Genomic DNA, 16,274 nt, shown 5'->3' on the forward strand with positions numbered 1-16,274 from the left:
ACTTTCAGAAACGACTTCCTGACACTTAAATCTATACTCGATGTTAACAAATTTCTCTTCTTCAGAAACGCTTTCCTTGCCATTGCCAGTCTACATTTTATATCCTCTCTACTTCGACCATCATCAGTTATTTTACTCCCTAAATAGCAAAACTCCTTTACTACTTTAAGTGTCTCATTTCCTAATCTAATGCCCTCAGCATCACCCGATTTAATTTACATTCCATTATCCTCGTTTTGCTTTTATTGATGTTCATCTTATATCCTCCTTTCAAGACACTGTCGTCCGCAGCTCGTGGTCGTGCGGTAGCGTTCTCGCTTCCCGCGCCCGAGTTCCCGGGTTCGATTCCCGGCGGGGTCAGGGATTTTCTCTGCCTCGTGATGACTGGGTGTTGTGTGCTGTCCTTAGGTTAGTTAGGTTTAAGTAGTTCTAAGTTCTAGGGGACTGATGACCATAGATGTTAAGTCCCATAGTGCTCAGAGCCATTTGAACCATTTCAAGACACTGTCCATTCCGTTCAACTGCTCTTCCAAGTCCTTTGCCTTATCTGACAGAATTACAATGTCATCGGCGAACCTCAAAGTTTTTACTTCTTCTCCATGAATTTTAATACCTACTCCGAAGTTTTCTTTTGTTTCCTTTACTGCTTGCTCAATATACAGATTGAATAACATCGGGGAAAGGCTACAACCCTGTCTCACTCCTTTCCCAACCACTGCTTCCCTTTCATGCCCCTCGACTCTTATAACTGCCATCTGGTTTCTGTACAAATTGTAAATAGCCTTTCGCTCCCTGTATTTTACCCCTGCCACCTTCAGAATTTGAGAGTATTCCAGTTAACGTTGTCAAAAGCTTTCTCTAAGTCTACAAATGCTAGAAACGTAGATTTGCCTTTTCTTAATCTTTCTGCTAAGATAAGTCGTAAGGTTAGTATTGCCTCACGTGTTCCAACATTTCTACGGAATCCAAACTGATCTTCCCCGAGGTCCGCTTCTACCAGTTTTTCCATTCGTCTGTAAAGAAGTCGCGTTAGTATTTTGCAGCTGTGACTTATTAAACTGATAGTTCGGTAATTTTCACATCTGTCAACACCTGCTTTCTTTGGGATTGGAATTATTATATTCTTCTTGAAGTCTGTGGGTATTTCGCCTGTCTCATACATCTTGCTCACCAGATGGTAGAGTTTTGTCATGACTGGCTCTCCCAAGGCCATCAGTAGTTCTAATGGAATGTTGTCTACTCCAGGGGCCTTGTTTCGACTCAGGTCTTTCAGAGCTCTGTCAAACTCTTCACGCAGTATCTTATCTCCCATTTCATCTTCATCTACATCCTCCTCCATTTCCATAATATTGTCCTCAAGTACATCGCCCTTGTATAAACCCTCTATATACTCCTTCCACCTTTCTGCCTTCCCTTCTTTGCTTAGAACTGGGTTGCCATCTGAGCTCTTGATATTCATACAAGTGGTTCTCTTCTGTCCAAAGGTCTGTTTAATTTTCTTGTAGGCAGTATCTATCTTACCCCTAGTGAGATAAGCCTCTACATCCGTACATTTGTCCTCTTGCCATCCCTGCTTAGCCATTTTGCACTTCCTGTCGATCTCATTTTTGAGACGTTTGTATTCCTTTTTGCCTGCTTCATTTACTGCATTTTTATATTTTCTCCTTTCATCAATTAAATTCAATATTTCTTCTGTTACCCAAGGATTTCTATTAGCCCTCGTCTTTTTACCTACTTGATCCTCTTCTGCCTTCACTACTTCATCCCTCAGAGCTACCCATTCTTCTTCTACTGTATTTCTTTCCCCCATTCCTGTCAATTGTTCCCTTATGCTCTCCCTGAAACTCTGTACAACCTCTGGTTCTTTCAGTTTATCCAGGTCCCATCTCCTTAAATTCCCGCCTTTTTGCAGTTTCTTCAGTTTCAATCTGCAGTTCATAACCAATAGATTGTGGTCAGAATCCACATCTGCCCCTGGAAATGTCTTACAATTTAAAACCTGGTTCCTAAATCTCTGTCTTACCAGTATGTAATCTATCTGATACCTTTTAGTATCTCCAGGATTCTTCCAGGTATACAACCTTCTTTCATGATTCTTGAACCAAGTGTTAGCTATGATTAAGTTATGCTCTGTGCGAAATTCTACAAGGCGGCTTCCTCTTTCATTTCTTCCCCCCAATCCATATTCACCTACTATGTTTCCTTCTCTCCCTTTTCCTACTGACGAATTCCAGTCACCCATGACTATTAAATTTTCGTCTCCCTTCACTACCTGAATAATTTCTTTTATCTCGTCATACATTTCATCAATTTCTTCATCATCTGCAGAGCTAGTTGGCATATAAACTTGTACTACTGTAGTAGGCATGGGCTTTGTGTCTATCTTGGCCACAATAATGCGTTCACTATGCTGTTTGTAGTAGCTTACCCGCACTCCTATCTTTTTTATTCATTATTAAACCTACTCCTGCATTAACCCTATTTGATTTTGTATTTATAACCCTGTAATCACCTGACCAAAAGTCTTGTTCCTCCTGCCACCGAACTTCACTAATTCCCACTATATCTAACTTTAACCTATCCATTTCCCTTTTTAAATTTTCTAACCTACCTGCCCGATTAAGGGATCTGACATTCCACGCTCCGATCCGTAGAATGCCAGTTTTCTTTCTCCTGATAACGACGTCTTCTTGAGTAGTCCCCGCCCGGAGATCCGAATGGGGGACTATTTTACCTCCGGAATATTTTACCCAAGAGGACGCCATCATCGTTTAATCATACAGTAAAGCTGCATGTCCTCGGGAAAAATTACGGCTATAGTTTCCCCTTGCTTTCAGCCGTTCGCAGTACCAGCACAGCAAGGCCGTTTTGGTTAATGTTACAAGGCCAGATCAGTCAATCATCCAGACTGTTGCCCCTGCAACTACTGAAAAGGCTGCTGCCCCTCTTCAGGAACCACATGTTTGTCTGGCCTCTCAACAGATACCCCTCCGTTGTGGTTGCACCTACGGTACGGCCATCTGTATCGCTGAGGCACGCAAGCCTCCCCACCAACGGCAAGGTCCATGGTTCATGGGGGGAGGCGCAAGGTCATAGGTCAACCGATTCCTCCACAGTAAAACACATCTGATATATTCTATACGACACTGGTGACGGCATGTGCGTCACAGGACAGGAATATGTTGTCGACCCACCCACCTAACTTGTACACTTGGCGAATGGGTAAAAAGATTCTTCTACCTTACCCGATTTAGGTTTTCTTGTGGATGTGATAATCACTCCCAAATAAGCGATGAAAACATAAGAGCTTGTCACATAAAATGAAAATAAAAAACTAAACTTTTCACTCGATGGAAGATTTGAACCAAGGATCTTTCGTTCCGCAGCTGCTCACGTTACCACCAGACCACGGTGCACCAGCGTTCCCGATTGTCCTTGATGTTGCCTATCTTTCCATGAACTACTCGGTTTGTACATTTTGCTTATTTTTTTCACAGTTCCACACAACTTCTTCCTGTTTTCTCGATTGATCTGTGTTCAGTTCCACTGTGCCAACTTATAACTAAATCTGAGTGGGGTGCGATGGGGAGTTTCCCTTGTAAGTAAATCGATTAGGCTATAAGCCTACGATAACAGCACCAGAAGTATTATCTAGGTAGCCTGCACATAACAGATGTAATTGTACTGTGAGGGGAAGTGAAGATAGGTGGACAGCAACAGCACTGGCGAGTGGCATAAAAACCTTGATGACTGAAACAATAATAGCAGCATTGTTGCTGCAGCTTGTTGTTGCCTTGCGAGCTGCGAAGTTATTAGCTCTCTCGTGTAGAACTCGGCAGGGCGAACCGTAAACGCGGGCTAAACGAGAACGAACTCGGTCACGTGAACAGGTAAGTACAGCTACATTCCAGTTCAAAGAGATGCGTGTGTGTCTCACATAACAAGCGATCGCAGAAAATGTCCTGTTGCAAGCGGCCGGTACGGTTTGCTGTTAACGTCATTACATTTATTGACTGTGAGATGGAGACAGAAGTGGCTGCATTCATGTAATAGGTGAGGGATCATGCAAGAAAGAGGTTACAACTGAGTAGTTGATGGTGTAGTAATTACGGAGGGAAGGACACTACGCTAATCGGATGAGGATATTGTACCATTCTATGAGCTTGCAAAATGGACGCCCACAATGAGGCCACCTTAAAATTCTCTCTGTTGCTCATAACGCTGTCTCACACGATTAAGTGGTATCCTCGTGTCCTTCACAGTGCTCACTCAATATCTGACGCTGTTCACGTCCGTTATATATCCTCGCAGGCGTGGCAGCAACACTAAACACACTGGTACGCTCTAGTGGCGCTTTTGCCTGTCATAGAGATTTGCAAATCTATAATCATTTACATACCTGCCAGTGGTGTATAGGTTTAAGAAGTTACATTAACATCCGACAACGTCTCCTAGGTGCTTTACTTTCGTTGCACCAAAATTTCGTTCTGTACTGTCGCCCAGCGCCTGTGCGTAAGCTTGGTTTCCACAGGTATGAACTACTCGTGCGTCCAACCAAACCACTACCAGTACGCTTGGAGTGAAACTACCTTCTCTCCTATTCGTAAGGGAGTTAACATGGTTGGGCCGTTTTTTTAGCCGAAGAGCTTATGTTGACGCTGACAAAGAGAAAACGGATGCACAAATATTGGGTAGAGAAATGAAATGGTTTGAAGATACCCAATAGGCTAATGAAGGGGATTTCTACCGAGTACTAAAATAATTTTCGAACAAGTAAATTCGAGTTTTAATTCCTCTTGAGCTATACCCGTGGTCTAGGGCTGCCGGCACGGTAGCTCAGCGTGTTCGGTCAGAGAGCCGGTTGGCCTCTGTAATAAAAAAACTGAGTGGGAGGATCAACCACCGAACTTTAACAGGATGTCTTGCGACGTCCACAACGACCAAACACAACGATCAATAACGAACAAAATGAAAAAAAAGAAAAAAAAAAGAGAAAATAAAAAAAGGAAAAAAAGGAAAAAAAGGGTAGCATCTTTGACTTATAAGCAAAAACGTCTTCGGTCCCGGGTTCGATCCCCGCCACTGCCTAAATTTTGATAAATAATCAGCATTGGCGGCCGAAGACTTCCGGCATAAGAAGTCAGCCTCATTCTGCCAACGGCCTTGTCAAAGAGGGCAGAGGAGCGGATAGAGGTTCAGGGCACTCTCTTGTCCTAGGGGTGGGAAATTGCCCCTGAAGGCGGAAGAATCAGCAATGATCAACGACATGAGGATGCAATGGAAACCACTGCATTAAAGACACGTAACGTGTATCCACAGGACATGTGGCCTGTAATTGAAGAAGTGTCATGATTATCTCTCCATTGGCAAAAGATTCCGGAATAGTCCCGCATTCGGATCTCCGGCAGGGGACTGCCAAGGGGGAGGTTACCATGAGAAAAAGATTGAATAATCAACGAAGGGATAACGTTCTACGAGTCGGGGCGTGGAATGTCAGAAGCTTGAACGTGGTAGGGAAACTAGAAAATCTGAAAAGGGAAATGCAAAGGCTCAATCTAGATATAGTAGGGGTCAGTGAAGTGAAGTGGAAGGAAGACAAGGATTTCTGGTCAGATGAGTATCGGGTAATATCAACAGCAGCAGAAAATGGTATAACAGGTGTAGGATTCGTTATGAATAGGAAGGTAGGGCAGGGGGTGTGTTACTGTGAACAGTTCAGTGACCGGGTTGTTCTAATCAGGATCGACAGCAGACCAACACCGACAACGATAGTTCAGGTATACATGCCGACGTCGCAAGCTGAAGATGAACAGATGGAGAAAGTGTATGAGGATACTGAAAGGGTAATGCAGTATGTAAAGGGGGACGAAAATCTAATAGTCATGGGCGACTGGAATGCAGTTGTAGGGGAAGGAGTAGAAGAAAATATTACAGGAGAATATGGGCTTGGGACAAGGGATGAAAGAGGAGAAAGACTAATTGAGTTCTGTAACAAGTTTCAGCTAGTAATAGCGAATACCCTGTTCAAGAATCACAAGAGGAGGTATACTTGGAAAAGGCCAGGAGATACGGGAAGATTTCAATTAGATTACATCATGGTCAGACAGAGATTCCGAAATCAGATACTGGATTGTAAGGCGTACCCAGGAGCAGATATAGACTCAGATCACAATATAGTAGTGATGAAGAGTAGGTTGAAGTTCAAGACATTAGTCAGGAAGAAGCAATACGCAAAGAAGTGGGATACGGAAGTACTAAGGAATGACGAGATACGTTTGAAGTTCTCTAACGCTATAGATACAGCAATAAGGAATAGCACAGTAGGCAGTACAGTTGAAGAGGAATGGAAATCTCTAAAAAGGGCCATCACAGAAGTTGGGAAGGAAAACATAGGTACAAAGAAGGTAGCTGCGAAGAAACCATGGGTAACGGAAGAAATACTTCAGTTGATCGATGAAAAGAGGAAGTACAAACATGTTCCGGGAAAATCAGGAATACAGAAATACAAGTCGCTGAGGAATGAAATAAATAAGAAGTGCAGGGAAGCTAAGACGAAATGGCTGCAGGAAAAATGTGAAGACATCGAAAAAGATATGATTGTCGGAAGGACAGACTCGGCATACAGGAAAGTCAAAACAACCTTTGGTGACATTAAAAGCAACGGTGGTAACATTAAGAGTGCAACGGGAATTCCACTGTTAAATGCAGAGGAGAGAGCATATAGGTGGAAAGAACACACTGAAAGCCTCTATGAGGGTGAAGATTTGGCGGATGTGATAGAAGAAGAAACAGGAGTCGATTTAGAAGAGATAGGGAGGGGACCCAGTATTAGAATCGGAATTTAAAAGAGCTTTGGAGGACTTACGGTCAAATAAGGCAGAAGGGGTAGATAACATTCCATCAGAATTTCTAAAATCATAGGGGGAAGTGGCAACAAAACGACTATTCACGTTGGTGTGTAGAATATATGAGTCTGGCGACATACCATCTGACTTTCGGAAAAGCACCATCCACACAATTCCGAAGACGGAAAGAGCTGACAAATGCGAGAATTGTCGCACAATCAGCTTAGCAGCTCATGCATCGAAGCTGCTTACAAGAATAATATACAGAAGAATGGACAAGAAAATTGAGAATGCGCTAGGTGACGATCAGTTTGACTTTAGGAAAAGTAAAGGGACGAGAGAGGCAATTCTGACATTACGGCTAATAATGGAAGCAAGGCTAAAGAAAAATCAAGACACTTTCATAGGATTTGTCGACCTGGAAAAAGCGTTCGACAATATAAAATGGTGCAAGCTGTTCGAGATTCTGAAAAAAGTAGGGGTAAGCTATAGGGAGAGACGGGTCATATACAATATGTACAACAACCAAGAGGGAATAATAAGAGTGGACGATCAAGAACGAAGTGCTCGTATTAAAAAGGGTGTAAGACAAGGCTGTAGCCTTTCGCCCCTACTCTTCAATCTGTACATCGAGGAAGCAATGATGGAAATAAAAGAAAGGTTCAGGAGTGGAATTAAAATACAAGGTGAAAGGATATCAATGATACGATTCGCTGATGACATTGCTATCCTGAGTGAAAGTGAAAAAGAATTAAATGATCTGCTGAGCGGAATGAACAGGCTAATGAGTACACAGTATGGTTTGAGAGTAAATCGGAGAAAGACGAAGGTAATGAGAAGTAGTAGAAATGAGAACAGCGAGAAACTTAACATCAGGATTGACGGTCACGAAGTCATTGAAGTTAAGGAATTCTGCTACCTAGGCAGTAAAATAACCAATGACGGACGGAGCAAGGAGGACATCAAAAGCAGACTCGCTATGGCAAAAAAGGCATTTGTGGTCAAGAGAAGTCTACTAATATCAAATACCGGCCATAATTTGAGGAAGAAATTTCTGAGGATGTACGTCTGGAGTACAGCATTGTATGGTAGTGAAACATGGACTGTGGGAAAACCGGAACAGAAGAGAATCGAAGCATTTGAGATGTGGTGCTATAGACGAATGTTGAAAATTAGGTGGACTGATAAGGTAAGGAATGAGGAGGTTCTGCGCAGAATCGGAGAGGAAAGGAATATGTGGAAAACACTGATAAGGAGAAGGGACAGGATGATAGGACATCTGCTAAGACATGAGGGAATGACTTCCATGGTACTAGAGGGAGCTGTAGAGGGCAAAAACTGTAGAGGAAGACAGAGATTGGAATACGTCAAGCAAATAATAGAGGACGTAGGTTGCAAGTGCTACTCTGAGATGAAGAGGTTAGCACAGGAAAGGAATTCGTGGCGGGCCGCATCAAACCAGTCAGTAGACTGATGACAAAAAAAAGAGCTATATTTCTAGCTCTTATAGAAAAATCTGGGCAACGGCCTTGCCGCAGTGGATACACCGGTTCCCATCAGATCACCGCAGTTAAGCGCTGTCGGGCGTCGTCGGCATTTGGATGGGTGACCATCCGGGCCGTCATGTGTTGTTGCCATTTTTCGGGGTGCACACAGCCTCGTGATGCCAATTGAGGAGCTACTCGACCGAATAGTAGCGGCTCCGGTCAAAGAAAACCATCGTAACGACCGGGAGAGCGGTGTGCTGACCACACTCCCCTCCTATCCACATCCTCAACTGAGGATGACACGGCGGTCGGATGGTCCCGATAGGCCACTTGTGGCCTGAAGACGGAGTGCTTTATAGAAAAATCTAATACACGTATGCGAGATGGCACGCCAGCCCTTATTAAAGTACAAGTAATTTTGCGATATCTGACAACTAAAGACACTTTCATCACTGCCATACACGTATCGCACTACAAACAGCACTATTTCTAATTTTTTTATGCTAAGGTTCAAAAATGGCTCTGAGCACTATGGGACTTAACATCTATGGTCATCAGTCCCCTAGAACTTAGAACTACTTAAACCTAACTAACCTAAGGACAGCACACAACACCCAGCCATCACGAGGCAGAGGAAATCCCTGACCCCGCCGGGAATCGAACCCGGGAACCCGGGCGTGGGAAGCGAGAACGCGACCGCACGACCACGTTATGTTAAGGACTTGGATGCTACATTGAGGATAGAAAAGTAAGGTTTTTGTCTCAACAGTTCTACTTTCTTTTTATTTTTAGGTTCAGTCAAGATCCTGATAGGCAACAGATATTGAAAATGTTGACATTTCCTTTTTCGGTAAGGTACGAGTATTGTAAGCAAACGTTTTACTACTGTGTAGAACAGTCTGCTCACTGATTGCGCCAATACGGACTTTCTTTTGTTTACATAAGATTTAGCATTGTATTGTATGTTAACCGGAGGCCTAGAAACGACGGAGAGGCTCCGTCCCCGCCGTAGCCGCAGTGGTCCACAACCCCACGACGACCACCGCAGTTCAGCCGCAGTGGTCCATAACCCCACGACGACTATCGCAGTCCACCCCTCCGCCGCCCCACACCGAACCACTCTTTCAGGGTAATTGCGCGGTTCGGTCCCCGGTGGACACCCCCCCTCCTCCCCCCAGAGAACGTCTCACACCAGACGAGTGTAACAACTATGTTTGCATGGTAGAGTAATGGTGGTGTATGCGTACGTGGAGAACTTGTTTGCGCAGCAATCGCCGACATAGTGTAGACGAGGCGGAATAAGGGGAACCAGCCCGCATTCGCCGAGGCAGCTGGAAAACCGCCTAAAAACCATACGCAGACTGGCCAGCTCACCGGACACCACACAAGTCCGCCGGGCGGATTTGTGCCGGGGACCAGGCGCTCCTTCCCAGTCTGGAAAGCCGTGCGTTAGACCGCACGGCTAACCGGGCGGACTTACATAAGATTTTAGTTAGGCTCAACAGTAGCTTTAAATCTGTAAAGGCGCAAATAAATTTTGTATTCCACAAGATTTCGGGATTGCAGCCGGATTTCATCGACTTCTTTCCACGATATTTCGGCTGACAACCTTACAGCCATCTTTAGGCGAGTGTTTGACACTGGAGATTGCAAGTGCAAGTCGCTCTATTTATACGTATAAGTGCCGCAGGCGCGCATGCGCAAGTTACCGTAGCATGCGCGCCACCTGTCGATTCCAAGGCCCTCTACAATATTACTGCATCTATGGAGCGCAATCGAAAGCGTGAAAAAAGTAAAACATGCACGCAGACGTGTCCAAAACAATAAAATGCAAAATTTCAGTGTTAAAATTACTTGTCGCTCGACGGGTCAGAAGCCATAAAAAGTTTTCTTTTGGTTGAAATTAAAGAAATCAACGGGTCCCAGGCACTTGCACTAGAAATCTCCAGTGTCAAACACTCGCCTGAAGATGGCTGTAAGGTTGTCAGCCGAAATATCGTGGAAAGAAGTCGATGAGATCCGGCTGCAATCCCGAAATCTTGTGGAATATTCGATACGCCGGGAAAATTTCAAGAGTCACGAATTTTGTATTTCCATTTGACCGAAAATCTCGTAAACAGACATACGGCCGGGAGAGCGGTGTGCTGACCACATGCCCCTCCATATCCGCATCCATTGACGCCTGTGGGCTGAGGATGACATGGTGGCCGGTCGGTACAGTTGGGCCTTCGTGGTCTGTTCGGGCAGAGTCTAGTTTTTTATTTCACCTTAATATTTTCACTCAATGATTGAAGCAACACATTTTTATCGTTATAAGAGTGGTAGGAAAGGTAAAGTTCTGCCTTCTGCCCCAAGACGGGCCAACTGAGCCCGAGCGGCCACCGTCTCATTCTCCGCGCGTGGCGCCGTTGGATGCGGTGTGGCGGGGCACGGGCACAGCGTTCTCTCGGTCGTCGTCGTCGTCGTCGTGTTTCCTGACCTTGGAACCACCACTAATCGGTCGAGTAGCTGCTCAGCTGGCCGCACGAGGCTAAGTGCATCCCGACCTAGTCCTCCCACCACGTAAAAACCCGCGGCAGTACCGAGAATAGAACCCGGGTTTTCGGAACCGCGTGACTGCTACGGTCGCAGGTTCGAATCCTGCCTCGGGCATGGATGTGTGTGATGTCCTTAGGTTAGTTAGGTTTAAGTAGTTCTAAGTTCTAGGGGACTGATGACCACAGATGTTAAGTCCCATAGTGCTCAGAGCCATTTGAAGCATTTTTTGAACCCGGGTTTTCCGCATAGCAATCAGCCGCACCGACAGCTCAGCTACCAAGGCGAACTTTATCGTTACACTGGAATAAAAAATACCTTTACAATATTGACTGTTCGGCAGTAATATGAACCTCAGCAAGTGCACACTTTGTTGCAATATTTTTCGAATCTGTACATAACTTCAAATAATGCTATATTACTATACTACAAATAAGTGATTTATAAGAATAGCTGAATTCTAGAATGAGATTCCTATCGTGCGCTATAACGTGGTACATGCATGAGATTGACCGAAAATGTTAGTTTTCAATTTATTTTTTTTATTTATTCGTAGATACCATGGACAATAAGATCCCAAAGTTTCTATCATTAATTCGCGTACAAAATACCTGAATAATAATTACGCATGTGATGCGATCTTCCTGTCACACCCATTTTTTGAAGCAACAGTTCAGTACTAGCTCCGTGAACAACGTTTCCATAGATTACTTTAACGTAACTTGCACAGGATACATGCAGAAAGCTGCGATAATAAATGAAAAGCACCAGTTTGCTTTTATTCTACAATATTACTTTTATTGTTAACTGGTTTTCGGCTTACAAGGCCATCTTCAAACAATAAAAGTAATATTGTAGAACAAAAGCAAACTGGTGCTTTTCATTTATTATAATGTTGTTCTACCAAGTACCGACGGAAGATTCCGTTACAGCTGTGATATATACTCTTTGGTTTTATAGATCTGTGACTCTGCTCCGTATCTTAAAAACAATAACAAAGTTGGAAGATGGAGAGGGCACTGGTGAACACAGTTGACTCACATCAAAGAGGATGATAGATACTCTTAAAGTGTATTATGGCAAGGCTATCAGACACAACCTATCCATTGTAAGTGACATGGAAAGTGCAGTAAGGGCTATGTATTTCCACATGATGTCATCAGACAAACATCTCAGTCACCATCTGTACCACATTAACGAGTATAAATATCGATAGGCTCACAGGGATAAAAGCCTCTACATTCACGAGGAGAGGTCTCCAATTTGTATCTTGGATGTTGTCAAGCCCACTTAAAGGTTTCTGGTCGATTCTGAACTTCTAAACTAGTGTGTTCACGCCGATCCAGATTCCAAATGAGTCTCTAAATTCACTCATATGGAAACCATGACCTAAAACCACATTTTCGTCTGCTACAGTTGTCAGAATTGCAATTTATGATGCAGCTGCAACGTCAGTTGACATGATAAAGGGAAAGATGGCAGAAGACAAGAAACCAGAAGCGAAACCTCGAAGGGAAATAGGACCCTGAGTACAAATCTGGATCTTTCAGAACAGGATAAATAAGAAGAGACTTTGGCTTGACCTTTAAATTGCATTTCCTGAGCCGGCCGAAGTGGCCGTGCGGTTAAAGGCGCTGCAGTCTGGAGCCGCAAGACCGCTACGGTCGCAGGTTCGAATCCTGCCTCGGGCATGGATGTTTGTGATGTCCTTAGGTTAGTTAGGTTTAACTAGTTCTAAGTTCTCGGGGACTAATGACCTCAGCAGTTGAGTCCCATAGTGCTCAGAGCCATTGCATTTCCTGAAAATTATTCTTTTAAGTTTATGTACCTTTTTCTTGGAATGTATGAAGCCTACAATTATGAAATTTCGTACATTTATTTCTATGAATCCAATAAATATCGTCTCAACAGTAAATTTTGAAATTCTGAGTAAGCAGATCTGTGCTTGAAATTCTGCATGAATTTTACATTATAGTTACAGAATTATAATTAAACAATTCTTCCATTCGATGTATGCAAAAAATCTCGTGAGACAAGCTTACTATATACAAAGAGATCTCTTGCACAGCGTTTGAGAGACAGGTATTGTATTATGTTTTGAAAATAAAATTTGTGAATTCCATAAAATAGTTAAATTGTACACTGGTATAGGTATGCGTATTCAAATACAGAGATATGTGAACAAGAAGAATAAGGCGGTGCGGTGGGCAACGCCTGTATACTAGTAAGACAACGAGCGTCTGGCACAGTTGTTAGATCGGTTACTGCTGCTACAATGGCAGGTTATCAAGATTTAAGTGAGTTTGAAGGTGATATTATAGTCGGTGACGAGCGATGGGACACAGCATCTCCGACATAGCGACGAGGTGGGGATTTTCCCGTTCGACCATTTGAAGAGTGTACCGTGAATATCAGGAATCCGGTAAAAGATCAAATCTCCGACATCGCTGCGGCCGGAAAAAGATACTGCAAGAACGGGACCAACGACTACTGAAGAGAAATCGTTCAACGTGACAGAAGTGCAACCGTTCCGCAAATTGCTGATTTCAATGCTGGGCCATCAACAAGTGTCAGCGTACGAACGATTCAACGAAAGGAAATCGACGTCGGCTTTCGAAGCCCAAGGCCCACACGTGTACCCTTGGTGACTGCACTAGACAAAGCTTTACGCCTCGCCTGGGTCCGTCAACACCGACATTAGACTGTCGATGAGTGGAAACATGCTGCCTGGTCGGACAAGTATAGTTTTAAATTGTATCGAGCGGATGGACGTGTACGGGTATGGAGACAACCTCATGAATCCATGGACTCTGCGTGTTAGCAGGGTACTGTTCAAGTTGGTGGAGGCTCTGTAATGGTGTGGGGCGCGTGCAGTCGCAGTGATATGGGACCCCTGATACGTCGAGATACGACTCTGACAGGTCACACGTACGTAAGCATGCTGTCTACTCATCTGCATCCATTCATGTCCAATCTGCATTCCGACAGACTTGGACAGTTCCAGCAGGACAATGCGATACTCCATACGTTTACAATCATGCTACAAAGTAGTGGCCCCAGGAAGACTCTTCTGCGTTTAAACACTTCTTCTGGCCACCAAACTCCCCAGATATGAACATTATTGAGCATGTCTGCGATTCCTTGCAACGTACTCTTCAGAAGAGATTTCCACCCCCTCTTACTCTTACAGATTTATGGACAGCCCTGTAGGATTCGTGGTGTCAGTTCCCTCCAGAACTACTTCAGACTTTAGTCGAGTCCATGCCACGTCGTGTTGCGGTACTTCTGTGTACTCGCGGGGGCCCTACACGATATTAGGCAGGTGTACCAGTTTCTTTGGCTCTTCAGCGTATACTGCAAGGAAGTTAACACTAATTGTGTTAACTTAATGTAAAGCAAGGTACAAAATTTCATTGCCGTATCTTCAAAATTGTGGATTTGGTATATATTTTAAATGGTGTATGTTTTTCATGAACATGCCCCCTTAAGAACATTTCACCACTTTATAAAAAATATATTTATTTTGCCATGATACTAACTATTCACGTACCTAAAGAAAACATTCAAAACGTGTACTGCCCAACGAACGAGAGCAGAATTAAAACAGATCCACCTAGCAGCAGTTGCTAAAACTGGAAGGCGACGATTGGGAAAGCGACTTCGTGCAAGAAATGCCTTTCAACCTTTCAACCTTCGCAACTTATACATAAGTAAAGCGCGCAGGTGGCAATAAATTAGACATTCGTGTGTATCTAGGTGTTCACTAACGCCGGCCGGTGTGGCCGAGCGGTTCTAGGCGCTACAGTCTGGAACCGCGAGACCGCTACGGTCGCAGGTTCGAATCCTGCCTCGGGCATGGATGTGTGTGATGTTCTTAGGTTAGTTAGGTTTAAGTAGTTCTAAGTTCTAGAGGACTGATGACCTCAGATGTTAAGTCCCATAGTGCTCAGAGCCATTTGAACCATTGAACTGACGTTAGTGGTGTTGAGGTCATGCACGCACAAGTAATTACTTCCTGTGGAAACCCGGTTAAGCGCAGGCCTCCTTGCAAGAGGCTTCATAAGTCTTCAGCTCGCTTTGACGGTTTATACCTGCTGTGCCGTGCCGAAGGTTGAGCTCCGTGGCAGGAGGACCGGGCGTGAGTCAGTGTCCTGTTGGCGTCCGCTTGATCGCAGCTTAGCGGGCCGGGCGCCACTCCCTCGCGATGAGTCACCTCTCCACTCCAGAGCAGCCGAGTGGTGGGGGCGGCGGCGGCAGAGGTGGAGGCGGAGGCGGGCTCTGCGTTTCGGTGCGGAGGCCAAGGCTGTCACCGTGCGCTGACTCTCGCTTCGCGCCGAGCGGTCGCTCTAGAGTCTCCATCTTCTGTTCTTACGTAGTAAAGGGCAATGACACTGTGCTTTCGATCCGTGCTCGTCGATCACCAGCGTTAGATGCCACACTGGGGAAACTATGTAATATTGTAAGCGAATTTTGCCTGGTAGTCTTTAGAATCTTGACCCTAATGTGTACTGGAGTCTTGCTATGCTGGTGTCTGGGTCGATCCCTATCTCGGCAGTTTGATTAAACGTTTGCACTCCAGGTGGTATAAACCGAGCGAGATGGCGGTTGGCACTGAACCCACATTCGACAGTAAGAATAGTTGACCATGCACTAGAGAGATATGTACCCAGTAGTACAGTTCATAATGCGAGGGATCCTGCATCGTATACAGTCACTGTAAAAACACTTCTAAAGAAACAGAAGCTACTGCCAAAGAGATGTAAACCAAAGTATAGGTCTATAGATAGGGGGATGCTAAATAAAACGTGTGTGGCTGTCAAGAGGGCACTGACTACCCTAGCAGAATATTGTCGAATGATCTTTCACAAAACCCAAAGAATTCTGGTCGTTTTTAAACGTTGTTAGTGGCTCCAAAGTTAGCGTTCAGTCACTCGTGGATGACAGAAGAACTGATATTGGAGGTAGTAAAGGAAAAGCAGGTATGCTTAACTCTGTTTTCAAATATTCCTTTACAAAGAAGAATCCAGGAGAATACCCCAATTTAATCCTTGTACCACTGAAGAAAATGGCTGTAATAAGTGTTAGTGTCCGTAGCATTGAGAAACACATGAAATCATTAAAATTGACACAAAGCTCCAGGGACCGATGGAATCCCTGACAGATTGTGTACTGACTTTGGAACTGCATATGTCCCTCTGCTACCTATAACCCATCAAACATCCCTCGAACAAAAAACCGTGCCCAGTAGTTGTAAAAAAGCAATGGGTGACCCCATTTACAAGAAGGATAACAGAAATCACCCACGAAACTACTGAGCAACAGTTTTGACATTGGTTTGTTGTAGCACCTTATAACATATTCTGAGATCAATATAATGAGGTATCTCTGACAGACTGACCTCCTCTGT

At 44.3% G+C, this 16,274-nt stretch overlaps 1 protein-coding gene and 1 pseudogene across 2 annotated transcripts in view; both read left to right on the forward strand.

The window, feature by feature from the left end:
* Positions 1 to 16,274, forward strand: part of LOC126481697 (laminin subunit gamma-1) — a 1,171,409-nt gene that overhangs the window by 934,240 nt on the left and 220,895 nt on the right. The gene's annotated exons all lie outside the window — the stretch shown is intronic.
* LOC126482910 (5S ribosomal RNA) lies at positions 8,365 to 8,482 on the forward strand (annotated as a pseudogene).

The sequence above is a fragment of the Schistocerca serialis genome, chromosome 5 (assembly GCF_023864345.2).
Source record: "Schistocerca serialis cubense isolate TAMUIC-IGC-003099 chromosome 5, iqSchSeri2.2, whole genome shotgun sequence".
Taxonomy (NCBI): domain Eukaryota; kingdom Metazoa; phylum Arthropoda; class Insecta; order Orthoptera; family Acrididae; genus Schistocerca; species Schistocerca serialis.